Genomic DNA, 13,785 nt, shown 5'->3' with positions numbered 1-13,785 from the left:
TCTTCTCTGTAAATCATTATTTCTCCATTAGAGCCTGTATTCCTGTGAAAATTCCTTTTAGTCAAAGATATTTTTGTGGAATTATGAATCTTGGGAACTAACATATGATCACCCATGAAATCAGTAACACTAGAAATGTTCCTCTCTTTCTTCCATGCCATACAAGATCATCCCTGTAAAGCAGTATGATAGTGAGTATCTGAAATGTATCTGGTTTTCTGCTTATGAATAATCATATCATAAGCAGCAACATAGCTTTTGTTTCGTTGTTAGCTGTGACAGGAAACTTAGTAATAGGAAAGACTAATTTTGTTTCATATGTTCTGGTCATACACAATTCACTAGAGGCACAGTATAATCTCATTAACCTTCCTCATGCCAAGAATTTTCTCTTGTTGTGTTGATGACTTCCAGCATGTTTCATGTAAGTTTTATATTCTTTTATCTGGTATTTTTTTTCTTGGAAATAAAAATACAAATGAGATAATTATGTATAATTTTGGATTTATCATTATCTATATTACATTACAGTATATCCGTGGGCAATACAAGTGCTTAAGTTGTGTGGATATTATTGCAATGAACTATCCTGTGTGAAGTATATATATATGTATATATATAAAGCATTACATTCTAATGGTTAGACCAGGGAAATCTGAGACACGGGACTCCTACTTTTTGTTAAAACTGTGCAAACCACAAGTCAGCACACAACTGATTTGGTACAATTAGATTTATTGCTTCCGTTTTAGTACCTGGGAATGACTTCATTATTTCATCTCCCATTATACACAGCTGTTAACAAGTATTTGGTATGACGCTGTTCCTATGAGCCGAATGAACGAACTGTAGAGGAGTTATTTGCGAATAATATTCTTTGGCTATGTCTCTGGCAACTTTAATATCTCTACTGTGTTTATTGGGTGTCTGGGTGCTATTATTTCTTTTCCGTGTTTAATTCAAAGATTAGTATTTTCAGCTTAGACACATTAAAATCACTGTTCTTCCTTCTCTTTATAAAGGTATTAATTATTGGGGTTAATACACGTATCCCAAGCAAGCTCTCCACATGAAACTAAATGTCACTGAAATCCTGAAATTTTGTTGTCTTATTAATGTTTGACACATTTAAGAAAATACTCTGAGGGAAAAGATCAAAGGATAATAAAAAGAATGGGTACTGAATAGGGATGCGCATCTTAGATATAGAATGCTATGATCTTTTTGTCCAGTTTTCATTCCAGACCATATCACTAATGATGTGATCCCTAATTTGAATTTAGGTCAACTGTCAGGTTTAAAATAATATGAAGCATTTTATAAGAGTGGAATACAATATATACAATATATAATATATACAAGTCTGTAACAATAGGTTTTGAAAGTACAAGTGAAACTGTTCATAGAGTTAAGCTGAATTTGCCAGATAATTTCATCCTAAACAAAAACTATAGAATCATAGAATCATAGAATAGTAAGAGCTGGAAAGGACCTTAAGATCATCTAGTTCCAACCCCCCTGCCATGGGCAGGGACACCTCGCACTAAGCACGTCACCCAAGGCTTTGTAGAACCTGGCCTTGAACACTGCCAGGGATGGAGCATCCACAACCTCCCTGGGCAACCCATTCCACTGCTTCACCACCCTCACTGTAAAGAACTTCTTCCTTACATCTAATCTAAACTTCCCCTGTTTAAGCTTGAATCCATTACCCCTTGTCCTACCACTACAGTCCCTAAGGAAGAGTCCCTCCCCAACATTCTTACAGGCCCCCTTCAGGTACTGGAAGGCTGCTATGAGGTCTCCACACAGCCCTCTCTTCTCCAGGATGAACAGCCCCAACTTTCTCAGCCTGTCTTTATACGGGAAGTGCTCCAGCCCTCTTGTCATCCTCGTGGCCCTCCTCTGGACTTGCTCCAACAGCTCCATGTCCTTTTTATGTTGGGGACACCAGAACTGTACACAATACTCCAAGTGAGGTCTCACAAGAGCAGAGTAGAGGGGCAGGATCACCTCCTTCAACCTGTTGGTCACGCTTCTTTTGAAGTCTCTCTTGAAGTTCAGGGCAGTAAGCTTACTGCATGCTCTTCTCACTGTCCTGAGGATCTCAAATTCAGTATAAGCAATGTTGGAAAAATTAGCATGTTGCAAAATTAGTTACTTGTTATGCTTTTGTTTCAGGTCATTTGTCTCAAAAGCCAAAGAAAAGAGCAATTATATCACATATTTCAAAGACTGATAGAACCTTATGCATTTGATTGAATAGACTTCAAATGCCAAAAAAAAAAAAAAAAAAAAAAAGAGGCTGATGACACAAGGGATACTTGTTGGATATCCCTAGAGATTATTCTTCTCCAAATTACATATCATTCCACAGTATACAAATATATATAGTGTTTAAAATATTCATTAGGTTTCAGAAGTAAGCAAAGTAATGACTCTAATACGTAGTGATATGGTGCTCACACTGAATCCTGTTTCTCAGCATAAGTGGAACTTGGCTTCTCATACTTGTGCAGCCACTCTTTTTGCCTTATTCTGTCAGAATTACAACTGCACACAATGAGCAGGATAACATAGCAAACACAAGGAATAGACTGTAGACAGGATCCAAACAACATAGGTATGTTTTCCTTTTTTAATGGTAAGCTAATAATTGCATGTGTATGTTACATCAGTGCATATCCTAATATCTAATCTAGATCCACCCTCTTTCAGTTTAAAGACATTCCCTGTGGTGCTGTCTAAAGAAAGCTTCGCCTATGCTATTAGTTATGGGTAGCTTTTACATGTTACACAGTTCTAATCAAAATCAAATTTTATGACCCATATGCAATAGTATACCACCAACACAATAGTATTCCACCAACCCAAGGTCCTTTTCAGCATTTGTAAGGGTACAGCTACGTAACTACAGGCTTCAGTAGCACAGCTGAGCCATGGATATCCCCTTGTTATACTATTGTTATGCTCTAAACCCTCTAAAGCCATTAGTGTTTGTACATAGGAGACCTATGGTGTCATTCAGCATTTTGACTTCAGGTCTTCTACTATAACCATGGAGCCCATTACAATTTCATGATTGTTTACCTTGACAACTTGGAAGAGGTAGCAGGTTACATAGAGATATGTGTACATGTAAATATTATATCTTTTTACATATAAATAATATATATGAAATGTGTTTTACATTCATAATGCTTTTGCAAGTACATTTTTATTAATATCATAGAATCACAGACTGGTTTGGGTTTGGAGGGACCTTAAAGCTCATCCAGTTCCAACCCCCTGCCATGGGCAGGGACACCTCACATTAGACCAGGTTGCTCCAAACCACATCCAAACTGGCCTTGAACATGTGTTTGATTCTGTGCGCATTATAACACTCTGGCAGTTTTGAGGTGTTAGTTTATGGTTTCTTTGTATTTTATTTTAAACACAGAAGTGAGGCTTTTCTGTGTACTACCACCTAAATATTTCGATCTAGCTGAGTATTTTTTGCAAGTCAAATATTTTATTCAGCCCAATATACAATGTTTAAGTTTTTCCTTTGTGCAGGAAGAAAACAAACCACAGTGGGTAATGCAATTAACGTTTTACAATTTAACAGTGGTTATGTTTGAGGTTTACAATGAATGTAGCAGTCACGTAAGTTTGATTTTGTGGTGTGCTTATGAATTAATTTTTCATGAGGCTACTTGATGAACTGCAATGACTTTGTCATGGACAGCTAAATTTCTACATTTTTTCTCTCTGGCCAAAGCAAAGAATCTTTATCCTACACTTTAAAATTAAATGAGTTCAGAGGTAGTTAATTTTTGAAAGTTTTTCATAAAGAAGAGTTACTAAATATTTTTAATAACATTTATAAAGATTAATTACAAAGAAAAATGTATTCTAGAGCTGTAAAGCCTTTTGGGGGAATTTGTGAAATTGGGGACTGGGGAGTAGTAGAGTCTGTAAATATACATTAGAGGTTCTTTCTGCATTAGTTACCAGCTAAAATCCTCTCCTGGATTTCCTACTAGGAGGAAATAGTAGGAGTACAGTTGTCCAGGCTTTTGATCACACTGAGAAATTCTGCAATGGGAGACAAGCCGAAAATGTACATTGTAATGCTACAGAAATGATAAGGAAAGTAGAAAGAGAAATTTTTCTACATTCCTTCTGAGCAGATTCTGGCTGTTGATTGTAATTACTATGTTTAAGAGAACACAGAACCTGGTTTTGCTACTGCCAGTTGTTCCGATGATCATGCATTTTTTGGCATGGCAAAGCAGATATGCACCTTCTTCTAACAGAGGCACTTTGTCTTCCTGATTATTCACATTAGACTTAATTTGAAAATACATTATCACCCACATATAAATGTTCTTGAGAACAGCTTAGGAAAGGAATAGGAAAGCAGAATATTCTACTATGAAGAAGAGAATTTGGGAAAACAACTTGAAAGACTATTTAAGAGAGGCAAAATTAATAAAACTTTTAACATTTAATAAATCTTTCTCTCTTATGATTCTTAGATACCCATAACAATAGCAACACTATTATTAGTTAATGAGAAGTTGTTCAGCTCTAATTTCTCTCTTTCATAGAGAAAAGCTGATGTGTTTGTAGCACTTGAATTTCGATGATAAGAACTCCCATTGTGTGAACTTTTTTCCCTTTGTTTTTCATCTTGCTGTCTTTTGGGAAATTTATTAATACATGAAGCATTGGGATTGAGCCAGCTGCTTTGGCTTTTGACTTTCTGCTAGCCCCCAAGTTGCAAAGTCCACAGAACTGCAGGCTCTCGTATGAGAATAAAGCCACTATTCAGTATGAAGGATGATTAATGTCCCTGTACTGCTACTCTGAGGAACTGACCTTTGCACTGGTGAAACCTGAATCAGTGAGAAATCCCTATCTCATCTTTCATTAAAATTACCCATCATAGCTACAGTGTGGCTGAAATATTGGGCAGTTAAATGAAACACAAAATGATCTTTTTTGCATTAATAAGTGCGAGTTCTCTCCCATGTATAGTTTTTACAAATAGTAGCTGTGTAGAAACTGAGGCAAGTGAAATGTGTACATGTGCAAGGGGGAGAACAATGCATAATATATAGCTATTTTTCCTTTCTCACGTGGCATTTCTGTTCTTAAATAGCTCAGTTGAATATTAGCAATTACATGAATCATTCTATGATGTTTTAACCTTCTCGGTTGTTATATAACAATAGCTCAGAAGCTTTAGAAATCACTTTCATTATGGCTGTGAAACTGCTCAATTATTCAAATTTTTTTTTAAAGGACAAACTATTTTCTGAACGTTCTTTCTATTGCTTTTGGCAAATTATGCCAGCAAATCTATCTGTCATACTCTGGTACTTCTACATCTTAACAATAATACAATTAGAGCTCATTACTTTTCTAAGAAAACCCTATTATTACTATTATTTATATAATTTGTGTTATATTTATACCTCATTCTCTAAGTATCCGCCCCATGGTCTTCCACATAAGCAGACCGTGTGTAAGCAGTGACTGCTCCCAGTACTTGTAGGAGTTGTTTCTCCTTTCACTTCTGAGAAAATGCCTATCATGTAAAGTCAATGGGGAAAAAAACTGATCAGTAAAAAAGCCTATCATGTAAAGCCAATGGCAAAAATTATTATTGAATTTAGTGGTACAAATTCAATCCCTAAATGTAACTGTGATATTGATGAATTATTTCACACAGAAAAGACATAGATAAAGGTCAGCAATTAGCAGTGAGATTTCATTGCTATAGCGGAAACTCTGGGGGAGAAAAAAAAAAAAGTAAATTTTTCTCTATACAGCAACCTCTATTTGATTAAATAGAAGGTGGTGAGGCACTGGCACAAGTTGCCCAGAGAAGCTGTGGCTGCCCCATTCCTGGCAGTGTTCAAGGCCAGGTTGGATGGGGCTTGGAGCAACCTGGTCTAGTGGAAGGTGTCTCTGCCCATGGCAGGGGGTTTTAACTGGATGAGCTTTAAGGTTCCTTCCAACCCAAACTATTCTGTGATATTTTTTTTAGGCAACTAGTTAAAGGAGTTTGTTTCACCTTTTCTGGTGTGTTTTCTCATTTTCTCATATTTCTCATATATCCCTCAGTGATTCTATGAAAATTTCAATATAGTGACTTTTAAATTTCCAATTTAAGGAGGTCATGAGTCCCTGTATTCTTATAGATATATGCCATGATATTCAGAAATAGAAGAGGAAGAAGTTCTACAGCTACGTAAGTTCTAAATACTGCTGGAGGCTTGCATGAATTTCTTGCCTCTGTTTTCAGTACTGTATAAACATTCATACGTTAATGGAAAAACGAGGGTAAAGGATTTGCATGTTTGTATTTAGGAGAACAAAAAATAAATGCCAAAGTCCTTCAAACTTCATTTTGAAACTAGAGTTGGGCTGGCAGAAAAAATTCCAAAGAAATAAATAAACATCTATATCAAAAAGCTTAAGGAACTGGAAAAACAGCCTGAGAAGGCTGTGGAGTGAGACTGTCCTGCTGTTTCTGATAGCTTTTCATCTGATAAATATTCTGTAAGGTTTGCTTGTTTCTTGGTGCTACAGAAAAGCTAATTGCATTATTTTCAGTATCTTTCAGTGTCATTGTCACTTGTGTTCCAAAGTGCCCTTTCTAGGATGGCTGCAGCAACTTCTTCAGATACGTTAAATTAATTTAAATCAATTTAGATTAAACTGAAAAAGGGTAAATTTAGATTTGAGATAAGGAAGAATTTTAAGATGCTAAGTCTACCAAATAGGAACATTAATGAAGTTATCCTTTACCATGAGGATGGTGAGACACTGGAACAGGTTGTTCAGAGAAGTTGTGGATATTCCATCATTGGAAGTGTTCAAAGTCAGATTAGATGGTGTTTCGAACAACCTGATGTAGTGAAAGATATCCCTGCCTGAAAGATATTAATTTACCTTGTACCAAGTTGATGATTAATTTTCACTAGAGTGATCAGCTCAAGAGCAGAGAGAGAGACATGGAAGTAATAAGACAGATAGTTGTGCTGCCTTGTGGTTCAGAATTATGAGTTCAGTGCCTAAACTTGTTCTCTGAACTGTCTCTAGGCTTGGATTAGATGAATATGCTCTTCATTTGCTCTGTTTTCTGTAATACCTTTTTTGAAAGACTGAACTTTTGTTTCAGAAAAATCTTTTCTCATGACAAAATATTCTTCTTTTCCTTCTTTACATAATAAGCACTTGTCTGCAGATCTATGTCAGGGTCTGTGTCAGCGAGGGCAAGGGAAAGGGCAAGGTGAGGACCTCTGCATAAAGCAGCTCGCAGGGAAGGAGGGTCAGCCCTGGTGGAGGTTCCTGCAGAGCTGCCTTCCCAGGACCACCAGCTGCACCCTCAGCTGGTTAATCTGCATCTCATCAGCCAGACCTCCAGGGGATGTGCTTGTTGCTCTGGCTGTCACTGTAAACTTTGACTGAATTTAGCTGAATCTCTTCAGTGTCTGAAAATAGCTCCTGATTTTTTTTGCTGAGTGTGAGGTATGAAGAGGTCCAGAACTGACTCTGAGTGGGTAATGCCTAGCTTAGATCCTTATAAGCAGGTCTTCCATATCTATGAACTACATTTGTTTTAAAACCCTAGTCCTTTATCACTCCTTCTTGTTCCCCTCAAGTTGAACAATTGTTCCTTCTATGATGGAAGAAGAAATAACAGTCACAAAGTTATAATTACAATTATAGAATGGTTAGGTTTGGAAGTGATCTTAAAGCTCCAGTTCCAACCCCCTTGCCGTACCTTCCACTAGACCAGCTTGCTCAAAGGCTCATCCAAGTTAGGTTTGTAATTTGACATTGGTACTGCTTTTGTAGCCTCACATTGCAGATGACAATACTAGATAAACTACTTACTTACTCATGAACAACAAAACCCTCTCCTGAAACTTCAGCCCCTATCAATTTCTTATAGTCACATTTATTCACACTAGTCAATGTGAAGTAGACAGTTACAATAATTATCCAAAACACAGGAAGCATATTTCCTTTTTAAATGAGTATTTCATAATCTAACAGTGCTCTAAAAAAGAATTTAACACTCAGGAAAAGTGTTGACAGCCTTGGGAATTGACTTATGTCTTTATATACAGAGACTATATCACTAGCAGAAGCACAAGCTTTTATCACAGTTCTCTAAAATTAAACCAGCTGAATTATTCATTCTGCTCTCTTACTGGGTATTTAGTTGGGAAATGATACAGGAAGAAAGTTTATGCTGCTAAAACTTCAGAAAATGGGAAAGCAGAGATGAAGGAGGAGAAGGAAAGAAGAGTGAAAACACTTTCTTCTTTAATGAATAGTTTTATAATTGTTTATGCTAAAATTATAGAAAATAAGACGCAATATAAAGAAATAGTTCAATAAAAGAAAAAATCTAATTAATTTTAATTTTTTTAATTATTTTAATAGGCCTTTATTCCTGCCTCTGAATGTATTTCAATGCTGATATGCAGAATATTTAATCCACACTATTTATTTTCTTCTCGGTCTATCTACATTAATGCTTCTTGCAGAAATGCCAGCATCTGAATATTTTAAGACTCCAGAGGTAGTCAGTGTAGTATTGACTATATATGTATTCCACTGAGCTTCAAACTAGCCAATTGTCTCAATATAAATCAGAGCCGGCCATATAGTACTCTAATTTGTGACAGCTGCCTATGAGTTTAAGTGTTGTTTCTGGCAAGCAGATATCCCAACAGCACAACAATGGCTAAGAACTCTTTGCTCTTCCTGTACTTCAAAACCACTGATCTGCAGTGGGACAATATAGTTGGCAGTAATCTAGGACTGAGCAGAGCCTGAGGCTCTAGAACCATGTGGCTGGATGCCAGGTGCCCACCAAAGCCACTCTGTCACTCCCCTTCTCAACTGGACAGGAGAAAGAAAATACAACAAAAGGCTCAAGATAAGGACAGGGAGAGATCATTCACCATTTACGATCATGGACAAAACAGCCTTAACTTGGGGAAATTAGTTTAATTTATTACCAATCAATTCCAAGTAGGATGATGAGGAATAAACCCAAATCTTGAAACACATTGTGTACCATGAATTCTGAAACACACTCACCAAAATGATTAACGTACTAGTGATCTCACTTCACAATTTGAAATCTTATTCAAATTCTGCAGCGTTACCCAACAAATTATTTAGGTAATTCTTTTGGCCTACGCAATGACTGCATAAAACTTGGATTTATGCAAAAATCCCTCAAGCAATTAAATTTTATTAGTGTCACATAATAATCAGAAATTCTAACTGTAGCAGTAACTTTTTCACTTACAGCGAATAAAACAGAACTTTTAAAAGCAGCTAGAAATATGTAGCTAGCATTTATGAGCACTAACAATTATCCCGAACGGTCATATAAGAATAAACATATGCCTCCAATACACATTTATTTAAGCCTGCAGTGGTATTGAAAAATGACAGCAGTAATTCTGTAAGGCATGCTGTGTGCCATGAAAGGAAAGTTAGGAGGAGATCTTGTTTTGAAGAAGGTGACATGCTAGGCTGTAAAATGGGAACAGTAGTGCATGCATATGAGGGTTTTGTGGCGATTATACAATACAAGTACACAGATATAAGATCCAGAATTTACCCTAGAACAAAAGCAGTTCATTCTTATTTATTTTTTCATTAATTTAAGTTGGAGTTTCCCCCCCCCCCCCCAAAATTCATCTCGCTAGCCTTTCTGTGAAACCCGTTATTCTCCCTCTTCTTCAGAGCCGAGGGTTCTATGGACTCATCAGAAGTCACAGAGAATAATGTTCCAAATTACAAATCGTAGCTGGCCAGCAAAGTAAAAGGGTAAGAACTGAATACTTTAAAGAGCTTTGCTTTGTCCAGGAGAGGTTAGGTCTTGAAAAACAACCTTATATGCTTTGCACATATATAAAAAATGTGCATAAACCACAAATGCATGTGCAAACACATGCACAGAAAAATTACTTCGTAGAAAAGCTGTTCTGCTGTAAGTATGCAATGACGCTCTTCCGATTGATGTAGTGCAAAACAGAGCCCATCATGAGCAGCATATGCCTCATCCCTGGAAGATCATGAGATCACTCTCTAAATAAATGATGAAACACAAAGGAGTAATTTCTTGTCCAATGTTCAGCTGAATGGCAGTCACTAAATCCACACGCTATGAAGGACTGTTGTCTGAGGTAGTAGTTTGCTCTCTATAACTCTTGGCCACTTTTACAGTTCACAGTTTTTCTGAGAATCACAGTGAGACCACAGTAAAACACATCTTCAGATGTGGCGATGTAAGTCAAAGATGTAGGTATTTAGTCTCTTTTATTGCATAGAACCTGATTAAGTGTATATTATTCTACTGGCAAACAAAATCTAAGCTTCAGTGAAAGTTTTCCTCTGCTCTGCACACTGCATTGTCCATCTCGAGGTCAGAGTAAGTCAGGAATCCAACATTAGTTTAATAATTGCTTCATTGTCACATGCATGTATATCAAAAGGTATGTACAAAGTGTAAAGCATGTTAAATTCCTTCAGAATAAAAAGTTTAAATAGATTTTTAACTTTCACTGGACATTTAGACAAAAGATTCTAAGTCTGCCAAATAGGAACATAAATGAAGTTGTCCTTTACTATGAGGGTGGTGAAGCACTGGCACATGTTGCCCAGAGAAGCTGTGGCTGCCCCATCCCTGACAGTGTTCAAGGCCAGGTTGGACGGGGCTTAGAGCAAGCTGGTCTAGTGGAAGGTGACCCTGCCCATAGCAGGGGATTGGAATTAGATGATCATAAGGTCCTTTCCAACCCAAACCATTCTAGGATTCTATGATCTGTACCACCAAAAAACCCTGAAAAAAATCATAAAATATCTTTCTTATTTTATTTACTATTTGTCTTCCTATTCCTCAGTTTATTTTTGAAGTTTTTGAGGGGAGGGAGCTGCTTTTGCATTGCATTCCTTATAGAAGGCCCCAGCTGAAGATCAAAGTATATGTGGGCTCTAGAGGATGAGTTGCTATTGCTTTTCTTAAGTAGGCAAAGGTTGAATACTTCTGCTGAGGATTAAATACTGAAACTCTGAGTAAGTAAAGAAGGAAATGGTATGGTCAAACTGCTTGGATAATTGCAGCACTGTTTCCATGGTTTATGATTTTGCATCATGCAAAGGCATGGGAACTCCTTCCCATGCCTTTGAAGTAATAAACTGTTATAATATGGTATATGGAGTGTTTTGAGTTAGCTTGGGAAATGGAATGCGAGACAGTGCTGTGTAGGTAATGATGAGTTCCTGGTGATAGGGATGTAGCTTTCTTTAGATCTCTTGTGCTTCATAGCGCTACAGTAAGAAAAATCAATAATACTAATAAAACCATATGCTATTTTACATATTTACATAGTCCCCTGAACATAAATAATAGAATAGCATAATTTTCTTGCTGCCCTGTTGGCTGTCTGAGCAGTAGTTAAACTATTCCAAACTGATGTATTATGAACTTTCCAGAAGCATGGAGAAACCATATTTACAATGGTTTCTGAGGCAATCTAACTAATTTTTTAAGATAAACTTAGTGATTTATTGTCTGCCCTGGCTACCTGCTATGTTCACTGCATTTCCACACTATTAGTCCATTTCTTGAAAAATCTATGGAGCTCCATGTTAAAATGAATTAGAACTATTCTGCCACCCAGATAACTATCCTGTAAATCCCTTCTGTTCTTTCTTTTCTTTAAATTGTATTACAAAGGAATGACAGTAACAATGGAGTTACTGAAATAAATGAAATGTAAAGCAGAATTAGATTTAACTTAAAATTACATTTTTTAAGAATTTGAGAGATTTTATATCTAACCTAAGAAATATAGTTTAAAATAGAACTATTTTGTTTTTCATAAGTAATTCTAAAAATAATAATAATAATTCTAAAAATAATAATATTTATTGTTTATTATATTATCTATTATATATGATATTCGTTATATGATAATAAAATTATAATATTCTTAAAGAAATAATATTCTTATAAAATTCTTAGAATAATAATAATTCTAAAAATAATAGTGAAAATTATATAAAATGGAAAAAATCTAACTAGGTTTGTCATGGATTGAAAACACCAATTCTTTAGAATATGACTTCTAAAGTACATCTTTAATCATTTGCTCTATCATAAACACAAACAACTTGAAATCCTACTCATTTTTTAGAGATGGACAGTTGGCATTTTAGCTGCCTGATAATGTTCATTTTATTGGGTCAAACAGGGGCAGGACCTCTTCTAGTCTTTCAGACTGAAGTTGCTGAACAAAAGAGATTGTACACTTCTTGGAAGACAGAAATAACTCTGAAAATATGATTTTGCAAAAAAGTAATATACTGTGCAGTTTCAGAGTCAATGCATCTCTGGTTGCAATTTTGCAGACCTCTATGCTGGTGCAAAAAATTAAATGAGAACTGTAAAGACAGTGGTAAAAGAATGGAGATTTCTTTTTTACACTTGTTAAAGAATGGAGACTGGAGGAGATTTGGAATGATAAGATTTCCTGTAACAGCTTGACAAGACACCCCCCACCCAGCATATAAACACTTACAGAATAAAATCCTATGTGTTTTCCTACGAAGGTGAAGTAGAACCAGGAAATGTATGAAAAAGAATGGAAGGAATGAAGATAAAGATAAAGCACACTAGGTTTCTTATTCCTGGAAAAGACAGTATATTCAGAAGACCCCTTACAGCCATCATGTCAGAGAGGAAGTTTATTGATATCCCAGCAAGTTGAAGGAGGTGATCCTGCCCCTCTAGCCTGCTTTTGTGAGACCCCACTTGGAGCACTGTGTGCAGTTCTGACATCCTCAACATAAAAAGGACACGGAGCTGTTGGAGCAAGTCCAGAGGAGGTCCGTGAGGATGATCAGGGGCTGGAGCACCTCCCGTATGAAGACAGGCTGAGAAAGTTGGGGCTGTTCAGCCTGGAGAAGAGAAGCTGTGTGGAGACCTCATAGCAACCTTCCAGTATCCGGAGGGGGCCTATAAGGTTGCTGGGGAGGGACTCTTCCTTAGGGACTGTAGTGGTAGGACAAGGGGTAATGGGTTCAAGCTTAAACAGGGGATGTTTAGATTAGATATGAGGAAGAAGTTCTTTACAGTAAGGGTGGTGAAGCAGTGGAACAGGTTGCTCAAGGAAGCTGTGAATGCTCCATCCCTGCAGTGTTCAAGGCCAGGTTGGACAGAGTCTTGGGTAACACGGTTTAGTGTGTGGTGTCCCTAAGACCTAGTGTGGTGTCCCTGGGCCCTAGTGTGTGTGGCCCATGGCAGGGAGGTTGGAATTAGATGATCTTAAGGTCCTTTCCAACCCTAACTATCCTATGATTCTATGATTCTCATAGCAGATGCTGATAGCACTTCGTAGAGATTCCAAGATATCCATGGGATATAAAGTAAATCCATATTGAAAGTGAAGAAAACTATGAGCCTTTCTTAATGGAAAAGAAGTAGTCAGATAATTTTCTGAAGAAAGAATTTAAAAAATCTTTTTCTATGAAGCACAGTCCTTGTCTGTAAGTTCTCCAGTACTGAGAGTATCCAGTAGCAGAGAGGGAGGACTTTGCTTGTACGGTTTGCTTATATTTCAACATTTCTTTGTAGACAACTAGGCTATTCGTTGCATGTTGCAGCTAGAAAAAGCTGTATCTGATATTTTGCGTTCTCTCTCACCTTTTGAGAGAATTTGCATGTACCTTTTATAGGTGAACGATTTTACATGT

This window comes from Strigops habroptila, chromosome 4 (assembly GCF_004027225.2).
Source record: "Strigops habroptila isolate Jane chromosome 4, bStrHab1.2.pri, whole genome shotgun sequence".
NCBI classification, from domain to species: domain Eukaryota; kingdom Metazoa; phylum Chordata; class Aves; order Psittaciformes; family Psittacidae; genus Strigops; species Strigops habroptila.
This window is presented reverse-complemented; position numbering follows the sequence as displayed.